The sequence below is a fragment of the Phyllobates terribilis genome, unplaced genomic scaffold (assembly GCF_046119375.1).
Source record: "Phyllobates terribilis strain yellow unplaced genomic scaffold, ASM4611937v1 Scaffold_8__6_contigs__length_399053987, whole genome shotgun sequence".
Taxonomy (NCBI): domain Eukaryota; kingdom Metazoa; phylum Chordata; class Amphibia; order Anura; family Dendrobatidae; genus Phyllobates; species Phyllobates terribilis.
In genome coordinates, this window is record NW_027362768.1 from 293,153,066 (window position 1) to 293,176,599 (window position 23,534).

Below are 23,534 nucleotides of genomic sequence, written 5' to 3' on the forward strand. Positions count from 1 at the left end.
TAGCCCAATCGGAAGGAAAATAGAGAGGGTAGGCCTTAAAGTGTAGCATGCATTGCTCCACAAATGCACGACACTGTCTTGGATCCCCATAGTAACGTGGCGGATCCGCAGGAACGAGAGCTGATAGATCCATCTGGACGGGTGCGTAATTCGCCTGGAACTCAGCTAAAGGGGGAAAAAAAATTTATTTATTTATTTTAATGCATGTATTCGCTGGAAAAACTTCTCAAAGAGCGAAGGCCGTGGGGCTCAACGGGAACCATGGCCTGAGCATGCTGTTATGCACACGCCCGGGCTAAGCGGCGTGTGCGTGTGATTGGTAGTGATTCCACTGGACCGTGCCGGAGAGTGAATGCCTGGAGGGGCGTGACTAAGTATTCACCCGATCCGACCAGGGTCGCACGACGGCATACGACGCCAGTGCACCAAGGAGGAACCGAGCAGAGGGACCAGGTGCTACTCCAGGACAGACCCCGGACACGGCTGTTGACCCACACAGGGAAATACAGGAACAGGCTGGTAGGCTGGCACACAGACTGGAGGGTATAGGCAGGCACGACTGGTATGCAGGCAGGCGGGTATGCAGGCAGGGGGGTAAAGGCAAGCACAGCTAGAGTGCAGACAGGGAGGCACTAGCAGGTAGGAACACAGGCGGGATAGGACCCAGTACACACCGGGACTCAGGAACAATACAGGCAGAGGGTTACAGGCAAGCACAGCTAGAGTGCAGACAAGGCTGAGCAGGGAGGACAGGGCTCTGTTCACACGGAACAGACAGGAAGGGAAAGACAGAGCCAGATACTCACACAGTACTTGCAGAGACAACAAGCAGGAGTTAGGTACGAGTTCAGACTCTGCAGAAAAAGGAAGGGAACGGACATAGAGGCAAAACAGGTAAAGGACAGGAGAGAGTTCAGACTGGAACTGAGTGTACGGAGGAGACCGACACTGCAGAGGGATACAGGAGCGGGTCTGGGAATACGGCCCCCAGAGAGGCGGAACGAACAGGCAAGGAGCGTGTTCAGACAGGACAGACCAGACACAGGAGCGGGTCTAGGAAATCGGCCACTAGAAGGCGGAGCGAACAGGCAAGGAGCGTGTTCAGACAGGACAGACCAGACACAGGAGCGGGTCTAGGAAATCGGCCACTAGAAGGCGAGAGGAACAGGCTAGGAGCGTGTTCAGACAGGTCAGACAAGATACAGGAACGGGTCTAGGTAATCGGCCCCTAGAAGGCAGGAGGAACAGGCTAGGAGCGTGTTCAGACAGGACAGACAAGAGAACACAGAAAGGACTCAGTTCAGACACGGGAACTAATACCGAAAAGCAGGAGACATACAGGACTCAGTTCAGACACGGGAGCTGATACCGCAAAGCAGGAGACATACAGGACTCAGTTCAGACACGGGAGCTGATACCGCAAAGCAGAAGACATACAGGACTCAGTTCAGACAGGCCTGGAAATACAGCCTCCAGGAAAGGCAGACAAGGAAACAAAGAACGGGACCTGGCACCTTCAGAGTGCAAGCACACACTGAAGGAAACACTATGCTCAGGCAGGGATAGAAGGGAGCTGCTGAGCTATATACCAAGTGACAGACAGCAATAGGCTGAGGACGCACAAGGGGTGTGACCCACAGCAGGTACAAAAGGCAGGAAGTGATCGGGCGCCGCCCTTAAGCAGCAGAAACAGACACAAACAGACAGCATGGAGGGAAGCCAGAGAGACATTCTGGACAGGAGATCAAGTGCGCCCTCTTGCACAGTGGGAGATGGACCACCATGCAAGGACGCCGCCAGGTATGTTACACCTATTTACCGAATTAGAGGACTTATGCAAAGTAGAAATACAACATACTATAGATGCAATCTTTCTTAGATTATATATGAAAGAGAATATTATTTGAGATTTCCCTTCTCATCCACTTTTCAGGATGATCCCATATTCACCAAGGATTGGGATCATTTTATGAATAAGTGCTGCCAAAGTATGATAAATAGACTCACTATTAAACGTGGATGCATTGCTCCTGGGGCGACTAGCACAATTAAATCCATCAAAGATCAACTGAGTGCGTTCATTGGCTCAATTGACTATCTGCGTTTAGATAGATCAGTGACTCTTCGGTTGGTTAAACTAGACAATTACTGAGAAATCATGAAGATTTTAATTGGGTCGCAACTATCACTGGCAATCTGATCGAAACAACAGATTACCCAAGAATATGATTAATATCTCTGAGTCTAATAGATGAATGTTCCCTAACACCAAAAATACTTCTGACCCCTTGAAAATAAATTTTTTGGTAATGTCAATATCCCTAGAGTCATTCCTATGAGTCCTCTTAGGGGTTTTCATCCCAAAGATCATAACACTTACAGGTCTGACAAATCTCATTCAATCCCTAACTAAAGTTGGGATGGATTGCACAGCACATTACAGATTATAACCAGTAATCGTTTCAAAACTTACCTTTCTTGTTCTAGAGTTTTTTTCAATTCCAAACATATATCTCATGGTGCATCAGGCTATCAGAAGTATCCTTGTGTCACGGGTGTGTCAGATGTGACAGACAGTCGCTCTGCAGTTGGCTGCAGAAGATCTCTTAGTTTGGCATTGCAGACACTTTCTTAAATCTGTCTTACTTTAGGTCCCAGTGGCTACCTCCCTCCTGTTCTGATTGACACCTGGGCCTGGGTGTTTAAAGACTTTCAGTTTGCTACAGGGAGGTGTCGGTGATATTCACATGTTCCCTTGTGAAGGCTTAGAGCTATTGCAGTCTGCTTACTTCCTCGCTGGTGCTTGGAGGATGTTTGGTGTAATCTCTCTGAAGTTGGCTCAAACTAAGTTGCGTCCCCCTGTTTGTCTCCTTTGTTGTTTTTAGATGTTAGTGGGGACTGACCAGTGCTCATTCCCCCTTCCCTATCCAGTGCCAAGCTCTAGGGAGATACAGAGCTTAGGTTTTCTCTTGGGCGATTGGTGAGGAATCAATATAGGGATGGTAGGGGAGACAGGGTGAGATTAGATCAGCCTAGGAGGTCTCCACTTCCCCTTTCCCTAGTGTCTGGGCACCCTTCCCCTCATCCCTTTGTATTGCACTTTGTCTTTCCTACACTGTGCATGACAACTTGCAATAATGCAATTCCCTCTTCCTCTTGTAATATCACTAAGAATGAGGAATTATTAGGGAGACAACCTCTGTCCCCTTCATCATCGGAATCCACAGCAACGTAGATCTTACTGTCACTATGGGGGATAAAGTATTAACACCAGATTCTTACCCAGCCCCCTCCCATTAGGTGGTTCCCCTCCTGAAACGAACAAGTCACAAGGTGCACCTAAAACTATCTGTTTAGAATATGCCTTTCAATCCTCCATACATAGTGTCTCTGCATGTAGAGAAGTTACACCTTCTCTCTATTCTCTCAATAGTTTACCACCTATATCAGCATCTCAATTAGCTCCTAAAGTGGATGGTGATTCCCACAGAAATCCAGGCAAAGCTCCTAATACCCTTATCATCCTTCCCTCCACATCAGCTCCAAGTGACCCATTTTCCCTTTCCGATTGGCAAGGTAAAATACCCACTTTTTTTTTCACTTGCTATCAACCTCGAATCCCAACAGGTCGTTAAAAGAAAGGAACATTTAGAGGCAATTGAGGGGGTGAAGGAAGAGAAAGCCCCTTAATGGACCCTCCATCCAACAAAATCAAAAGCAACAAAATAGAGAATATTCAATTTACCCCAATACTATTAAAACCGGAGTAAGTAGATTTATAGAACAAGGGACTTTACTATTGTCCCACCACAAAAGCAGATACCGTACCTTTGCATTATTTTTGGATATGAATAACTTCGTCAGAAAACTCTTACTAAACAGACATTTTCTTATCCAAAATAACAAAAAAAAATTGCCACTAATTTTGATTTGGAACCCTGTGTAGATGTATAAATCTAACTTATCTACCATCGGGGAAGTCATAAAGAAACTTTCCATCATTTAATATTAACCCCTTAACCCCCGAGGGTGGTTTGCAATTTAATGACCAGGCCAATTTTCACAATTCTGACCACTGTCACTTTATGAAGTAATTACTCTGGAACGCTTCAACGGATCCCCCTGATTCTGAGAATGTTTTTTCGTGACATATTGAACTTCATGATTGTGGTAAAATTTCTTCGATATCACTTGCGTTTATTTGTGAAAAAAATGGAAATTTGGCGAAAATTTTGAAAATATTGCAATTTTCAAACTTTTAATTTTTATGCCCTTAAATCAGAGAGATATGTCACACAAAATAGTTAATAAATAACATTTCCCACATGTCTACTTTACATCAGCACAATTTTGGAACCAAAATTTTTTTTTGTTAGGGACCACATCACATTTGAAGTCACTTTGAGAGGTCTTTATGACAGAAAATACCATTCTAAAAACTGCACCCCTCAAGGGGCTCAAAACCACATTCAAGAACTTTATTAACCCTTCAGGTGCTTCACAGGAATTTTTGGAATGTGGAAGAAAAAAATGAACATTTAACTTTTTTCACAAAAATGTTACTTTAGACCCAATTTTTTTTATTTTCACAGGGGTAACAAGAAAAAATGGACCCCAAAATTTGTTGTGCAATTTCCCCTGGGCACGCAGATACCCCATATGTGGGGAAAAAACACTGTTTGGGCGCACGGCAGGGCTCGGAAGGGAAGAAGCGCCATTTGACTTTTTGATTGTAAAATTTGCTTGAATAATTAGCGGACGCCATGTTGCGTTTGGAGAGTCCCTCATGTGCCTAAACATTGGAGCTCCCCCACAAGTGACCCCATTTTGGAAACTAGCCCCCCCAAGGCACCTATCTAGATGCATAGTGAGCACTTGGAACCCCCAGGTGCTTCACAAATTGATTCGTAAAAATGAAAAAGTGTTTTTTTTTTCACTTTTTCATTTTTACGAATCAATTTGTGAAGCACCTAGGGGTTCCAAGTGCTCACTATGCATCTAGATAGGTGCCTTGGGGGGTCTAGTTTCCAAAATGGGGTCACTTGTGGGGGAGCTCCAATGTTTAGGCACACAGGGACTCTCCAAATGCAACATGGTGTCCGCTAACAAATTGAATGGAAAATCGGCTCAAATTGTTAGCGGACACCATGTTGCGTTTGGAGAGCCCCTGTGTGCCCAATCATTGGAGCTCCCCCACAAGTGACCCCATTTTGGAAACTAGATCCCCTAAGGCACCTATCTAGATGCACAGTGAGCACTTGGAACCCCCAGGTGCTTCACAAATTGATTCGTAAAAATGAAAAAGTGAAAAAAAAACACTTTTTCATTTTTACGAATCAATTTGTGAAGCACCTGGGGGTTCCAAGTGCTCACTGTGCATCTAGATAGGTGCCTTGGGGGGTCTAGTTTCCAAAATGGGGTCACTTGTGGGGGAGCTCCAATGTTTGGGCACACATGGACTCTCCAAATGTAACATAGTGTCCGCTAACAAATTGAATGGAAAATCGGCTCAAATTGTTAGCGAACACCATGTTGCATTTGGAGAGCCCCTGTGTGCCCAAACATTGGAGCTCCCCCACAAGTGACCCCATTTTGGAAACTAGACCCCCCCAAGGCACCTATCTAGATGCATAGTGAGCACTTGGAACCCCCAGGTGCTTCACAAATTGATTTGTAAAAATAAAAAGTGAAAAACAACAACACTTTTTCATTTTTATGAATCAATTTGTGAAGCACCTGGGGGTTCCAAGTGCTCACTATGCATCTAGATAGGTGCCTTGTGGGGTCTAGTTTCCAAAATGGGGTCACTTGTGGGGGAGCTCCAATGTTTAGGCACGCAGGGGCTCTCCAAACGCAACATGGCGTCCGCTAACAATTTGAGCCGATTTTCCATTCAATTTGTTAGCGGACACCATGTCGCGTTTGGAGAGCCCCTGATGTGCCTAAACAGTGGAGCTCCCCCACAAGTGACCCCATTTTGGTAACTATACCCCTCAAGGATTTTATTAAGGTGTATAGTGAACATTTTGAACCCAGAGGTACGACACAGAATTTGATAACATTAGATCATCATATTGAATAAGTTGTCATTAGTCTTGAGCGCAAGTGCTCGCTACTTGAGTTTGCATCGGGTACTCAGGTATGCACCATGTACTGCGTGTGCTCCAGTGACATGCCCAAGTCCCTGCCCCGCATGTTTCACGGTTATTAGACACCCAAAAAAAAACATGCGGGGATCGCTCGTGCATGGCAGGCAATCCCCGTAAAGTTTTTTTGGCCGCGAAGCATATGGGGCGGAGACTCGAGCATGTCACTCAAACACCCACGATACTCAATGCATACCCGAGCACCCGATGCAAACTCAAGTAGCGAGCACTTGCGCTCAATACTAGTCGCCATATCGTCATCTTTTTTTCTTACTTTTGAAAAAAATCCCAACCCCATCACAACCCTAACCCCAAAATCAGCCCAACCCTAACCCGAGAGTTCATTTTTTACGCCGTTCCTCGTGCGGTATAAGTGATTAGACGACTTTATTCTTCGGGTCGGTGAGATTACAGTGATACCAGAATCATATGTGGTTTTTATGACTGACAGCTGTCACACACTAAAAGAAGCATTTTTTGTAAAATCTAGTTTTTGCATCGCCATATTTTGAGAGCTATAATATTTCCAGATTTTGGCAGACAGTCATGTGATGGCTTGTTTTTTGCGGGATGAGTTGATGTTGTTATTGGTGCCATTTTCAGGCACGTGACATTTTTTGATCGCTTTCTATTCCATTTTTTGGGAGGCAGAATAAACAAAAAACAACAATTCAGGGATTGTTTTTTTGTTTTTTTAATTCTGTTCCGCGTGTGGTAAAATTGATAAGGCAGCTTTATTCTTCGGGTCAGTACGTTTACAGCGGTACCACATTTATATCGCTTTTCTATGTTTTGCACTTTTACATAATAAAAGCAATTTTATAGAAAAAAATATTTTTTAGCATAGCTTTATTCTGAGAGCTATAACTTTTTTATTTTTCGGCTGATGGAGCTGTATGGCAGCTTGTTTTTTGCGGGACGAGATGACGTTTTCAGCGGTACCATTTTTATTTATATTCGTCTTTTTGATCGCATGTTATTCCATTTTTTGTTTGGCGGTATGATGATAAAGCATTGGTTTTTGCTTCGTTTTTTTTTTTTTTTTTTTTACCGTGTTCACTGAAGGGGTTGACTAGTGACACAGCTTGATAGGTCAGGTAGTTCCGGATGCGGTGATACCAAATATGTGTACTTTTATTGCTTTTTTTGTTTTTTTTTTATAATATTTATTGATGGGTACATTATATTTTTATTTTTGACGGATTATTTTTTTTATTTTTTTTTTATATTTTTACAATTTTTTTTTTAGTTTTTTTTTCATTTTATGACAGTTTTTACACTTTTTTACTCTGTCCCACTCTGGGACTTTCACTTTTTTATTCTGATCGCCTGCATGGCACAGGAATGCAGCACCATCCCTGTGCCATGCAGGCAGTCAGCGTTGGACAGCGAGAAGATAGTTTGGAGATGCACTACGCATGTCCAAACAATCTTCCTGTTGTCTGCTGACTCGGATGTTGTCATGACAACATCGGGTCGTCATGGCAACATCCTGGAAGCCACGGCAGACAGCACTGGAGGCCGGAAGAGGAGGTGAGTATCTGCGATCACCTCCCCTTGCCACCGCAATGCTGCGATCGACTTCGATCGCAGCATTGCGGGGGTTAATGTGCTGGGAGCGGTGCAGGACCGCTCCCTGCACATAGTACCGGGTGTCAGCTGTGACAATCAGCTGACACTCGGCGGCGATCGCGCCCGCACAGCCTGTGTGCGCGCGCGATCGCCATGACGTACTAATACGGGTCTGGCTCTTAAGTCCCAGGGCACAGACGCGTATTAGTACATCTAATGTTGTTAAGGGGTTAATGGAAATTAGATCTTTCTCTCAAAATATAGGCAAGGATAACCTCAATCCTAGAGAACGGTTGGCTCTTAAAAATCTTAAATCCAATGAACAAATTGTGATACGAGCTGCCGATAAGGTGGGAGCGTGGTCATCATGGACCGGTCAGCTTATATTAATGAAGCATTAAGAATTCTGGGTGACTCATTATCTTCAACTTTCTCAACATCCTTCTCATTTGTACTATCAGGAATATCTTAAATTGATAGAGACAGCTAATCAATGGGGAGTATTCAATAAAAAGAAAAGGATATTCTCTTTATTAAACAATATCAAATATCCCATTCTTATTTCTTACCCAACGTCCATAAAAGTCTCTCGCATCCGCCTGGTTGTCCAATCATATCAGGCATTGATTCCATTACAGCTAATTTGTCACATTACATAGATATATTTTTACAGCCTTATGTTATGGATCTAGCATCTGTGTCACCCCAGGTCTGGATGCCACATATATTAAAGGCAGTGTCTGAGAGCAGGAGGGAGGTTCCCTGGTCAGGGACCATTAGCATGCAGCACCTCCGGTCCCAGGCCAGTAGGGGGAGCAGGCTGCCCCTATAAAAGCTGGAACTGGGGCAGGGTTAGAGAGACCAGAACCCACTTCTGAGGTGTCCAGAAGGGTTCTCAGTGAAGAGGGACAAGTCAGCAGCAGCTGAGGAGTCCGGGAGGCAGAGGAGAAGCTGCGAGCCAGGGACAGAGGCGACGAGAGCCGGTGCTGGCTGAGAGAGGCACACAACCGGACATTGGGGTCCGAGGCTGTCAGGGTTGCAAGCCCGGCAGCAGAGAACCAACCCGCGAGGGATTTCAGGTCCCTTGGCCTAAGAAGCCTGGAAGCTCCGCCACACAGAGGGACCGGTACAGCACAGAAAAGCAAAAGGTACCTAAGGCCCGAGTTGCAAGCTATACAGGCGAAGTACACGGCCAGCTGAGGGACGTGGGCTATCACACCACGAAAAGGGGGATAGTCAGCAAGGGCAGAGAGGGAACGGTAGGCCTACCCACTCACCCTGACCAGTAGGGCTAGCCCGAATGCGGTCAGACACCCAGGCCCATTACTACCCGGTACTCCTGTTGGGTCATTTGTTCTACGTACAATAAAGACCCTGGACTGTTTGAAGCAGACTCTGAACCCTTATTATTGCGGCCTGCACTATCACCCCCAGCATCCACATGTGCTGCCCTGAGGCTACACTCTTCCCGTGGGGAGTCATCCTATCCCTGTGCTGCACACCAACATCAGCCTCAGCGGTCTGCCTAGCAGCGGCTGTCATCCCTGACCGCAATCCACTGGTGGCGTAGTCGGACATTCATAACTCTCCAAATAGACTGCCATAGCATTTGGTCTGACCACCCTGAGCCACGGGATCGGGTTGCCACTACTACCCCCATCATCGCACTGAAGCCCCACGGCCCAGAGGGCGAGTCACATCCTATTTACGTGATTTGTCCCATTTAATAATGGAACATAATCAACATAATCTTCCCTCCAATTACTACCTTTTCACACCAAATGTTACTTCTTTATATACCAATATTAAACACGAATTCGGATTATCAGCCATTGAGTAGTATCTCAAACAAGATATTTCCCAATCTGATACACAAGTTCAATTTATTCTGCAAAGCATATTATTCATATTGAAACATAATACTTTTACTTTTGAGGGTGTGTCCTATCAGCAGTTGAGGGGCTGTGCAATGGGCACTCGGTCCGCCCCGTTATTCCAATTTATTCATGGATCATTTTGAGTCTCTACGCATCGCCCAGTCTCCCTTGCTGGTGGGCCACATCCTATTTGAGATTGACTTAGTTCCTCCCAAATTTGATCCATAAACATCAGGTCGATTTTGTGTTACATAGGCAGGCAGGAGACAATACCATGCGTACTGTAGACTTGGTTGATGATCTTGGAAGAAGTAATCGGTCTAGTCTTTTGCTTAGCCTCGATGCCGAGAAGGCATTTGATCGGCTAAATTGGCCTTTCTTATTTGCCTCTTTGGAAAGATACGGCTTCTCAGGCCCATTCCTTCAAGCCATACATGCTCTTTATTCGTCGCCTAGTGCCGTTCTTAAACTTCCCCATGTTTCCTCCTCACGTTTTAATACTTTCAAGCAGGAATGTCCCTTATCCACCCTCCTGTTAGTGCTTTGCATAGAGCCATTGGCATCTAATATAAGAAATAACCCTAATATTCAGGGTATTTCAATAAAACAAAAAGAGTTTAAGTTGTCTCTTTTTGCAGGCGATATCTTACTCATTTTCTGCAACGTACAAATTTCCTTACCTAATCTACATACTACTTTGATGGAATATGGTGCACTTTCGGGATATAAGATAAACACTACAAAAACTGAAGCTCTCCCCATTAACCTAAGTTCCTCAGCAGTAAATATCTTACGCGAAATGTTCAAATTTGCCTGGAAGGACACAAAGTTTAAATATCTTGGTGTCTTTATAACTGGGTCCTATGATTCCTTATATAAACATAACTTTCCAGGCTTTTTCAAGATATCAAGCTTTTACTCTCCAAATGGGCAAAGCTTCTCCTCTCAATTTTTGGGAGAGCAGCTGCTGTAAAAATGACCATTTTGCCTAAATTTCTTTATATGTTAGAAACTCTGCCTATACCAATTCCATGTCTAGTTTTAAAGAAATTTAAAACTCATCTCCTGAATTTCTTTTGGGGAAACAAGCGTCATTGCATTGCAAAAACGGTCCTCTTTTCCCCTTTTATAGTTGCATTGCTTGAGTTACTGACTATTGATGTTTGAGGTTAATTTGGAAAACTTGGAAAATATTTTATTCACTATATATCAGAGACTTTCGTACTGGTTTTTGCTAAAACTCTTCACTGATGAGTCTGACTCCTTGTCCAACATGATATCCCAAATTTATAACATGTATTAAATAGATGCATTATTGTTTGGCTATGCTAAAATAAACAAATGTTAAATAAACAGTTAAAAAAAATGAATCCTCAAAAATACAAATTGCCTAAAATTGTGCACAAAGTATATAGTGGAATAGAAAAATAGTCTATAACTACGACATATAAAAAGTGGCATCTTATAATGAGATGAAAAGAAGAAAAAAAATCTGGAATATAAAAGGATTACTTTGATAAGGGGAAGAGCTAGTAAATTCATAAAAAAATTATATAAAAAATTATACTATTATTATTCCTGATGTATATGGGAATAAATTTAAAAAATCACTAGAAGTCGCCATGAAGTTCTCTGCCGTTTCTCTTGACTCTAAACGGTCACCCATGATGCCCACATCAGTGTATAGAGCAGAGCAGGTCTATGAGCCGCCGCCAGGCAGATGCAACCAAAGGGTTCCGTCACCTCTGGAATCACCTGCACACGACCAACTGCCGTTTACTTTCAACTGTCGACTGAAGCGCTCGGACGAAGTCTACAGACGGGAAGATATTTATGAGAATGGCGTCTACTGGACATGGACAAGAGAGCCAAGAGAAGCGGAAGAGAGAAGATGACAGCGTGACCGGATTCAAGAAGATCACTAACAAGAGGAGACGTGTCAACGGATTGGAGGAGGCAACACCGGGATCCAGCCCCTATGCCAGGCTTAACATCAGCCGCTTCAACATCCACCAGGTCCTGGGTAGGGGCGCCTTTGGCAAAGTAAGTCCTACATCTATTTTTATTTATTTGAAATCTGAAGTTGTTATTATATCCCCATCTATTGTTTTCTGTTATCAGCCATGTCATACTTTGTTGTTGCTTATTGTACTGTTCTTCTGTGAGATGACGTATAAGACGTCACCATAGTTAGGTCTGGTGCTTATATAACGTGGTATTCTTCTAGTTTGGATGGTTGATCTCAGTTGTAACAGATGTAGGGGGCGAGGGGACATTGTTTTATTTCCATGTCATTGTCAATATCGGCTCCTATCAGGCTGCCATATTGTATATACATTGGTCTCTGTGTTTTATTAAATCTAGATAGACAAGGATATTTGTACCACACTAATGCCAACTCAAAGCATGACAGTTGGTGCTGATAGTATTCTATGTAGAGGGGAGGGAGGAAGAGGGAGAACCTAAATACAGAACTCCTCCCTCCACTTTCCCCCTCCTCTCCCATCAATCTTACATAGAATATTATCAGCACCAACTGTCACCTCCTATCTCAGTATTGTAAAAATCTGTCTTCACTGAATATAGTTTTTACCAAGAAATATAGAATTTTGAAAACTGAAAATCAGTCCTGGTGGAGAAAGAAGCAGATTTCTCTGAAAATTGCTTATTTTCATGTGTATTATTGATTTATGAAATAAAAATGATGATTAATTATTAAGACCTTTCCGTAGCCCATTTGTGGAGCAGGCAGTGCATTATGCTGATACATACATTTGCTCCTCTACATGGTCCTGATCACTTACATTCTGAGCGACCACTCAGTTTACTCATGTGCCTTGTGTGTTATAAAATCCAGATCCCTTCCACCCACTGCAGACACCTTCTAAGTCTTCTCCATTTGTCTTTCTCAGGTGGTCCTGGCATCAGTCCCCAGCCGTAACATCCAAATGGCTGTCAAAATGATCACCAAAAAGGAGGACAATGAGAGCACCATCATGAGAGAGCGGCAGATACTCCTGGCGGCCAGAGACTGCCCATTCCTATGCCACCTTTATGCCGCACACCAGTCTCAGCACATGGCATATTTCATCACGGAGTATCTGTCCGGTGGCAGCCTGGAGGATTTGATCAGGATGTGCGGCTGCCTGAACATCGGCAATGTCAGGTGAGAAAAAAAAATCTGAGGTCAGGGTGCAGCTAAGCGAGTGCTGGAAGGGCATAAATTTAGGGTGCTGGATGCAGGCGGTGGGGTGACATGGTATTTAGGGATTGTTAGAGAAGGGTTTGATGACATTGATACTACACACTGTTCTCTCCATCAGATTCTACACAGCAGAGATTGTATGTGGCCTCCAGTTCCTCCATGGACACAACATCGTCCACCGGTAAGCAGAACTCTCCTCCTTCTCTCTGTCCCCTTTACATTCTGGAGATATGGCCCTCAGCTTTCCTGGTGTCCTGCCCCCTATTCTACCTGATATTGCAGGGACCCATTTTCCATCTCTTCTATCACTGAACAGAATTCTTATTTTCTTTTTTTATTGCAGAGATATCAAGCCAGATAACATCATGTTGGATGCAGATGGCCACATCCGTATTATCGACCTTGGGCTCGCCCAAGATGGCGTCACCTCCTCCAAAAACATCTCTGGAGTGACGGGCACTTTCCATTACATGGCCCCTGAGGTGCATCGTAGAAAACGATACGGCACAGCAGTGGACTGGTGGAGCCTGGGGATTGTGGTGTCCAGGATGGCAGCAGGACGATCCCCATTTTACAACGGCCCCGTCAAGCAAATGGCTTTTAAAGCTATCATCAACGAAAAGCCAAAATTTCCATCTTGGCTTGATGCTGACGTGAAACATCTCATCAAGAAGCTGCTGCGCAAAGACCCTAAGACGCGCCTGGGTGTGAGCGGGAACATCCGAAAGCATCGATTCTTTACGACCATTGGCTGGGAGGATCTGGAGGAAAGGAGAGCAGAGCCACCATTTTTACCATTCAGGCCAGTTCTGGAGAACCATCATCTGCAGTGGCCGGAGCATGCAGTCCTTAACCCCGTGGCCGGATTTACGTACGTGTCACCTAGCTGGGCCTGGTAAGGATCTCCTGATCTGGAGATAACTCCCATCATAACTCACATTGTGGTAATCATCATCATCCATCTTGTCTTTTTTCACTTTTTCTGCCAGTGACTCGATGTCTCTGTTTTTCTTAGGTGGCTGAAAAGATCTGGACTGTGAAAGAATCCGCGACCATCTGGTGAGTGACCGCTATACACACAGGACACCTATTATATGATGACATTGTAGCTGATGTTACATTGTGGTATGGTCCATTATAAAGACCTAATATAACAGAAGATCCGGTTGATAGAATATTTCACGTCTTCCTCTTATGTTTTGCAGGATGAGCCCGAGCCAACTGCCCAGAACTTCATGCCTCCTGTCTCTGCTGCTGTACGTCACCTCGGCTGCCCTTCAACATCAACTCTCTCTCTACCATCTTCATGTCGGACCACGGCCATTGTTTTGCTGCCCCAGACCCTTGACTGGGCCTCCTCCAATCCTGGGCTGGCATCTGACACCCTTCCAGCCCGAAGATCTTCTACCCCCAGGAGCGGCCTGTGCTAAGTTTCCATCTGTTGAGTTCAGGAAAAATAGCCCTGGGGCAGCCGAGCAGCAGAATGTACAGAGCGACCATTATCCCTGAACTCACCTTAGCACAGGCCTGGTAAGTACCGCACCCATCACACATCACATCACCCACACTACATGATCAGTACAGGCCCCCACACTACATAATCAGTACAGTCCCCCACACTACATAATCAGTACAGGACCCCACACTACATAATCAGTACAGGCACACATAGCACACAGTAGATTTCGGCACATAGATATAGGACACAGATCGGCTTTTGATCCTGGGATTTAATCTGATCGCCATATTTGGGGTCAGGAAGGAATTTTCCCCCCTGATATGAGGACAATTGGCCTATTCCTCACAGGGGGTTTTCGCCTTCCTCTGGATCTACACGGCCTTAAATAGGTTTAGTATAATAAATTAATAAGTAGATTCACACACTAGTAGCATAAGAAAAAAAAGTTATAAATAATACAATTTTCTTTGTTTATAAGAAAAATTAGTTCCCATGAATATAAATGATAATTAGTCCAAGTAAATAAAAATGATTTAAATTTTTTTTATTTCACACTTACATTACACAGGTTAGGTATCGGCCTTTGATCTTGGGATTCATTCTGATCGCCATATTTGGGGTCAGGAAGGAATTTTCCCCCCTGATATGAGGACAATTGGCTTATTCCTCACAGGGGGTTTTCGCCTTCCTCTGGATCAACACGGCCCATAAATAGGTTTAGTCTAATAAATGAAAAATTTACACATATACATGATACTAAAATATAAATTAACTCCATCTTTAAATAAAATCTCTTTTAACCCCCTATATCTTTGTGTTTGTCTTTATTTCATTGGACGTCCATGTTGTTATTATTATACTGCCCCCTATGTCTTGTGACCGCATACACATTAGGATGAATTTGGTTGAACCCCCGATATCGTAACTATCCTATGATGATAAATAAGCTAATTGCTCTGATTCCTGGGAGTGTCGGCTCCGGAGCAGGAGATGCTGCTGCCCCTCTCATTACAGCTAATAAATGAGAACAGTGATCGGGGTGCCCCCTCTAATTACTCAGAATTTCCTATTAGGACATTGGAAAGAATAGGTTTCCTAAAGCAGACAACAATTGCTGTATAATAGAGGACAGGCTATGTTACAGTGTGAAAAGGAGGCAGGAATTCGGCAGAACCATCCAGCGATAAAACCTCGATTTATTCAAAACCCATTAAAAACAGAAGCATCTAAGGAAACCATGTTAAAACCTGACGCGTTTCTGGCACAACACAGGCGCCCTTGGGCATAGTCGCCCTATGTCACTGAGTGTCAGGGCAGCTGGGAACTATTCAGCTCACAGAGCATTGCTTGGACTGGAAACACTGGATGCAGCACAGCGGGGATGGTGGATCTGCTGCAATGCTGCCCCCTGCAGTCAGGACCCCCATATCATAGTCGCTCCTTCGATCAGATCCTTCATAGAACCTGCATGCAGAAGGAGAATCCCCTGTAAAGAGGTGTCCACAGCGAAAAACGTGATAGGAGCAGTTATTGTGTCATTTCCTAGTGATCGGTATTTGGGAATGCAGGATAACAAGCAATATGGCCGCCATTACCGATCGTACAGGGGGCATCACTAAGCTCTGATACACCCTGCATAGTACATGGTGTAATGACACGTCCCTTCACATTACTGACTTAGTTGAGTAAATTCCATATTACAGAGTCTGAGAAAGGTGAGTGACAGGAGCTGTAATGGCGGCCATATTGTGTGCCGCAAAGGATGAGATTCCCCAGTGCCATGTAGCATTTATGTCCGGAGACTGCCACCTACTGTCTAAGCAGAACCCTGCGGAACCAACATGAAGAGGAAGAGTTTTAGGGAGGAAGAGTCTGGACAGAGCACCGGTGTAACAAGCCAGAGTATACCCCGAGTGCAGACTATACCCGGGGTTTAAAGGCGTTGTCCACTACTTTTACATTGATGCCCTATCCTATCCCATTCAATTGAATAGGAGGCTGATGTGCAGTACACCGCGGCGGCCACTACCACTTGACAGCGGAGCCCCGCAGGTGAGCACTTCCGGCCAGAGCCTCCGATAACAGCTGATCGGCGGGGGTGCCGCATGCGGGACCCCGGCCGATCATACATTGATGCCCTATCCTACGGATAGGGCATCAATGTAAAAGTAGTGGACAACTTCTTTAAGAGGCCTAGGCCATTTCGTATCCCCTCAGGCCGGATTACACCCCATGTATATCAGCAGCGGTGAGTGATATACACAAGAATTACTTAATTTTTCAACATCTTAATGGGGGTTCAGGATTGTCAGGTAAGTTATGTGAGAAGGTAACTGACTTAAATCCTAAAGTTCTAAACACATAGAGGAGGAACTCTAACAACTGAGTCACTACAACCAACAGGACACATCTCAGATGATAGACTTCTCAGTCACATTGTATTGTAAGATCAATCTTCATCATGTGATTAACAACACAAATACCTACATGGAAGTCAGTATTAAGTGATTAAAAAATGGCACCTAAAATCTCATTTACAAGGGCTCATAAAATAGAGGGGTATATTCTGGAGGGATTATAGTTTGGCCTAGGCTATTTTATACCCCCAGGTATAGTTTGGCCTAGGACAGTTTATCCCCTGGGAGGTATATTGTAGCCTGGGGGGTATAGTTTGGCCTAGGCTATTTTATACCCCCAGGTATAGTTTGGCCTAGGACAGTTTATCCCCTGGGAGGTATATTGTAGCCTGGCGGGTATAGTTTGGCTTAGGCTATTTTATACCCCCAGGTATAGTTTGGCCTAGGACAGTTTATCCCCTGGGGGGTATATTGTAGCCTGGGGGGTATAGTTTGGCCTAGGCTATTTTATACCCCCAGGTATAGTTTGGGCTAGGACAGTTTATCCCCTGAGAGGTATATTGTAGCCTGGGGGTATAGTTAGGCCTAGGCTATTTTATACCCCTAGGTATAGTTTGGCCTAGGACAGTTTATCCCCTGAGAGGTATATTGTAGCCTGGGGGGTATAGTTCGGCCTAGGCTATTTTATACCCCCAGGTATAGTTTGGCCTAGGACAGTTTATCCCCTGGGAGGTATATTGTAGCCTGGGGGGTATAGTTTGGCCTAGGCTATTTTATACCCCCAGGTATAGTTTGGCCTAGGACAGTTTATTCCCCAGGGTATACTCTGACCTGGACCAAACTATACCCGGGTTTAATCTGGATGGAGTATACTGTGGCCTGTTACACCAGGATCGGAGGTTATGTATGCGTTAATAATACTCCCTGCCAAGGACACAACAAGAACAAAGATGTATGTAAAGACCGGGATCACCAATAAAGTAAAAAATATATTTGCGGAATTTTATTAATATTGACTGAACAATCAAAAGTTAAAAAAAATTAAAAAGCATAACGCTTTAGCATTATATCAAGCCACAATATAATATTGTTCTTCAGGCTATTTTTGGGAATTGTGCCAACAGCATATTATATTTATATAATTTGTGAGGATCACGTTATATTATGTGATTTTTGAGTTCTAATATTTATGGGATGTGTTTTATATGGATATATAGTTGTATTTACTGGTGACATTTATTGGAGGATTGGCTGAACAATATTATGTTGTGGCTTGATATAACGCTAAAGCGTTATGCTTTTTAATTGTTTTGAACTTTTGATTGTTTGTTCAGTCTATATGAATAAAATTACGCAAACATATTTTTTACCTTATTGATGATCCCTATCTTTACATACATCTTTGTTGTTGTTGTGTCCTTGGTAATTTTTTTTGTATATGTCGGGTTGAGCACCAGATCATAATATTTGGGTGCTGCGCTCCATTTCTCAAACTCGTAATACTCCCTGCCAGTGGCCGCGGCCTCGCTTCCATACACTTGTATGTAAAGAGGCCGTGCCCACTAGACGGCCTCGTCACTACACGGGGTGTGGTACATACTAGTGTATGGAGCGACACCGCACACACCAGGCCAGGATATGTATAACTCATACGTACCCTCCGGTCCCGGGTCTGAAACGGGGCAAATGCCCACAGCGCACAGTGCGAGCTCTGGGGGATTCATAAGTCTGCAGTCACACAGAGTAACTGCAGACTTATGGGTTTTGACTGGACAATGCCTTTAACATATCTCCCAACTTCTGAACAACGGAAAGAGGGATTGATCATGAGGCGCTCATAGCGAATTTTGGCCTCACCCCAATCCACGCCCATTTACCTTTTCTTTCTCCCCTGGCAGTAGGAGTTGTCAGAGGGGCGGTGGTAGTGAGGGAAATTCAGCAGACGCCCGAGACTGCAGGGCGGAGACCCAAAATCAGGACTGTCCGCTGTATCCAGGACTGTTGGGACTTGAGATGAGTGGATGGATTCACGGCTCTCCAGTCCAGTGTCCAGATCAGTGGTACCTGGCGGCTGGACAGGAGGCCGTGAATCTCTAACCATCCGGCGTCCCCGGCGGCTTTTGATCACTCAGGGCAGCGCAACGTCATCTGTGCGACCTGCTCATCTCTAGTTGGGACCTATGGATTATTTTTTGTTCATTCATTCACAGTCGGAGCCGCCAGAACTTTCTCATCTTTATGTAGCTTCACTATACGACATCCGGCTTTTTTTGTGTCTGTAAGGCCGTGTGCACACGTTGCAGAAATATTGTGATATTTGTTTTCAGCAGATGTCCGCACCAAACTCCGCAATAACAATCTTTTCCCCACTTATCTAATCCGTTTTTGGTGCAGATGTGAAGCCGCGTTTTTATTCTGTTTTTTATAGTACAGAAAAGCTTTCATTCTGCACTTAAAAACTTATCTGCGTTTTTTTACAGGCGTTTTTTATGTGCTCCACATAGAATCATCTAGAGAAATAAAAGCACCAAAACCACACAGCGGACGCCTTTTTTTGTTAAAGTAGTTTTTATTAAGGACTTTTTTACATAAATGGGGTAAAGAAAAAAGGAAGAGACATATTATATATACACAGTAATAAAGAAGCAAACAAGAACAAAATAAAAGGAAAAAAAAGTCAAATGTAAAGAGATCGCAGCATTGCGGGGGCAAGGAGAGGTGATCGGGATACTCACCTCTCCTGCCAGCATCCAGCGATGTCACCCAATGTCGTCATGACAACATCCGGGTCACCAGACGGCAGGAAGATATTTTGGTCAAGCGCAGTGCATGACCAAAGTATCTTCTGCATCTGCAGCGCTGACAGCCTGTATAGCACAGGGATGGTGCTGCATTCCTGTGCTATACAGGCGATCAGAAAAAAAAAAAGAGAAAGTCCCATAGTGGGACAAAGAATAAAAGTAAAAAAAAAGTGTTAGAAAGTGAAAAAAACAATTGTAAAAATATAAAAAAAAATAATCCACCAAAAATAAAAATGTAATGTACCCATGAAGAAATATTATTATGAAAATAAAACAAAAAACAATAAAAGTACACATATTTGTATCGCCGCATCCGGAACGACCTGACCTATAAAACTGTCCCACTAGTTAGCCCCTTCAGTGAACACGGTAAAAAAAATAAATAAAATAAGAATAAATAAAAAACGAAGCAAAAAAACTATGCTTTATCATCATACCACCAAACAAAAAATGGAATAACACGTGATCAAAAAGACGAATATAAATAAAGATGGTACAGCTGAAAACATCATCTTGTCCCGCAAAAAACAAGCCGCCATACAGCTCCATCATCCAAAAAATAAAAAAGTTATAGGTCTCAAAATAAAGAGAAGCAAAAAAATATTTTTTTCTATAAAATAGCTTTTATTGTGTAAAAGCACCAAAACATAGAAAAACTATATAAATGTGGTACCGCTGTAAATGTACTGACCCGAAGAATAAAGCTGCCTTATCAATTTTACCACACGCGAAACAGCATAAATTAAAAAAAAAAAAAAAAGTCCTGAATTGTTGTTTTTTGTTTATTCTGCCTCCCAAAAATCGGAATAGAAAGAGAGCAAAAAAAGTCACGTGCCTGAAAATGTCACTAATAAAAACGTCAACTCGTCCCACAATAAACAAGCCATCACCTGACACTGTCGGCCAAAATATGGAAAAATTATAGCTCTCAAAATATGGCGATGTAAAAACTAGTCTTTGCAAAAAAAGCGTCTTTTAGCGTGTGTCAGCTGTCAATCATAAAAACCTGATATGATTCTGGTATCACTGTAATCGCACCGACCCGAAGAATAAAGTCGTCTAATCACTTATATCGCAAGAGGAACGGCGTAAAAAATAAACTCTCGGGTTAGGGTTGTGCTAGGGTTAGGGTTGGGGTTAGGGTTTAGCTAGGGTTAGGGTTGAGCTAGGGTTGTGCTAGGGTTAGGGTTGGGGTTAGGGTTGGGCTAGGGATGTGCTAGGGTTAGGGTTGGGCTAGGGTTAGGTTTGGGGTTAAGGTTGGGCTAAGGTTGGGGTTGGGCTAGGGTTAGGGTTGGGATCGTATGCACTGAGTATCGTGGGTGTTCGAGTGACATGCTTGAGTCTCCACCCCATATGCTTCGCGGCCAAAAAAACCTTGCGGGGATTGCCTGCCATGTACGAGCGATCCTCGCATGTTTTTTTTGGGAGTCTAATAACCGTGAAACATGCGGAGCGGGGACTCGAGCATGTCACTCGAGCACCCGTGATACATGGTGCATACCTGAGTACCCGATGCAAACTCAAGAAGCGAGCACTTGCGCTCAAGACTAATGACAACTTATTCAATATGATGACCTAATGTTATCAAATTCTGTGTCGTACCTCTGCATTCAAAATGTTCACTATACCCCTTGATAAAATTCGTGAGGGGTGTAGTTTCCAAAATGGGGTCACTTGTGGGGGGTTTCCACTATTTAGGCATATCAGGGGCTCTCCAAACGCAACATGGCGTCTTCTCTCGATTCCAGCCAATTTTGCGTTCAAAAAGTCACAGAGTGCTCCTTCCCTTCTGAACTCTGCCGTGTGCCCAAACACTGTATTTTCCCCACATATGGGGTATTGGCGTACTCAGGAGAAATTGCAGAACAGTTTTTGGGGTTCATTTTTACCTCTTATCCTTGTGAAAATAAAAAAATTGGGGCTAAAACATCATTTTTGTGGAAAAAGTTATTTTTTTTTATTTTCACGGCTCCATGTTATAAACTTCTGTAAAGCACTTGGGGGTTCAGGGTGCTCACCACACATCTAGATAAGTTCCCTGAGGGGTCTAGTTTCCAAAATGGTGTCACTTGTGGGGGGTTTCCACTGTTTAGGCACATCAGGGGCTCTCCAAATGCAACATGGCGTCCGCTAATTATTCAAGCAAATTTTACAATCAAAAAGTCAAATGGCGCTCCTTCCCTTACGAACCCTGCCGTGCGCCCAAACCATGGTTTTCCTCCATATATGGGGTATCTGCTAACTCAGGAGAAATTGCATAACAAACTGTTTGGTGCAATTTCTCCTGTTACCCTTATGAAAATGCAAAATTGGGGGCTGAAAAACATTTTTGTGGGAAAAATGTGAAAATTTTATTTTTACGGCTCAATGTTATAAACTTCTGTGAAGCCCCTGGGGGTTCAAGGTGCTCACCACACATCTAGATAAGTTCCCTGAGGGGTCATGTTTCCAAGATGCTGTCATTTGTGGGGGGTTTCCACTGTTTAGGCACATGAGGGGCTCCCCAAACGCAACATGGCATCCGCTAATTATTCAAGCAAATTTTACATTCAAAAAGTCAAATGGTGCTCCTTCCCTTCCGAGCCCTGCCATGCGCCCAAACAGTGGTTTTCCCCCACATATGGGGTATCTGCATGCTCAGGGGAAATTGCACAACAAATTTTGGGGTCCAATTTTTCCTGTTACCCCTGCAAAAATAAAAAAAATGGGCCTAAAGTAACATTTTTGTGAAAAAAGTTAAATGTTAATTATTTTCTTCCACATTCCAAAAATTCCTGTGAAGCACCTGAAGGGTTAATAAACTTCTTGAATGTGGTTTTGAGCACCTTGAGGGGTGCAGTTTTTAGAATGGTGTCACTTTTGGGTATTTTCTGTCATAAAGACCCCTCAAAGTGACTTCAAATGTGATGTGGTCCCTAAAAAAATGTTTTGTAAATTTTGTTGGAAAAATGAGAAATCGCTGGTCAACTTTTAACCCTTATAGCTCCCTAATAAAAAAAAATGATAGTTCCAAAATTGTGCTGATGTAAAGTAGACATGTGGAAAATGTTATTTATTAACTATTTTGTGTGACATATCTCTCTGATTTAAGGGCATAAAAATTCAAATGTTGAAAATTGCAAAATTTTTGAAATTTTCACCAAATTTCAATTTTTTCACAAATAAACGCAAGTGATATCAAAGAAATTTTACCACTATCATGAAGTACAATATGTCACGAAAAAACATTCTCAGAATCAGGGGGATCCGTTGAAGCGTTCCAGAGTAATTACTTCATAAAGTGACAGTGGTCAGAATTGTAAAAATTGGCCCGGTCATTAATATGCAAACCACCTTGGGTTGTAAAGGGGTTAAGGAAAATGGGAAAAAGGGAAAAGAAAAAATTAAAGGGATAGAAGGAAAATGAAAAAGATTGATATGTACAGGATAGGCAAAGGAAAGGGGTTATGATACACATATACGATACCTTATATATAAAACATTTAATAGGGGGGAAGAAAAGGAACGGGAAAGGCAAGGAAAGAAAAGGGGAAGGAAGAACGCCTGTAAAACAGGTGGAGAGACAGGAATATAGAGAAATACTAACTTCTAAATAATGTAAAATACTGTTTGAATTCTAAGAGCGGGCGCTGTTCTCATGAAATCACATCCACTTTGCTTGGACAGTTAAACACAGCAAAATTTGTATGCAAAAAAAGCAGCATTTACTCTACAAGTGAACACGGTCTAAATTTTAAAGCAAAGTGGACATGATTCCATGAAATCTCCGCTCTGTGGTCTGAAGACGCTGCTGAACTCTGCGGTTTTGGTGCATTTTTTCTCTATAATCTCCTTCTGAAAAAAAAATGCACGAAGAAAAAAATGCCGCTGAATTTTTAAGAGTAGAATCAAAACTTTTCTGTACTATTAAAAAGCGTTAAAAACTCTGCTTCATATCTGTACCGTAATCGCATCAAATAAGAGGGAAAACGCATAGAAGAAACGCAGAAAACACACAATAATCAGAGAAGATTGTTACTGCGTTGTGTGGTGCGAACACCTACAGACAAAAGGCAGCAGAAAGAACGCAGCATTTACGCTACTTATGAACACGGCCTCAGCATTACAGTTTTATTAT

At 43.3% G+C, this 23,534-nt stretch overlaps 1 protein-coding gene across 6 annotated transcripts in view; it reads right to left on the minus strand.

Annotated features, from left to right (window-relative positions):
• Positions 1-23,534, minus strand: part of LOC141157322 (microtubule-associated serine/threonine-protein kinase 3-like) — a 490,040-nt gene that overhangs the window by 273,825 nt on the left and 192,681 nt on the right. The window contains exon 1 of one of the 6 annotated variants that reach the window (XM_073644406.1): positions 14,819-14,917. The exons of the other annotated variants lie outside the window; for them this stretch is intronic. The gene's annotated coding sequence lies outside the window, so the exon portion shown is untranslated. Of the gene's footprint in view, positions 1-14,818; positions 14,918-23,534 lie in introns of those variants that run through there. 6 annotated transcript variants of the gene reach the window in all.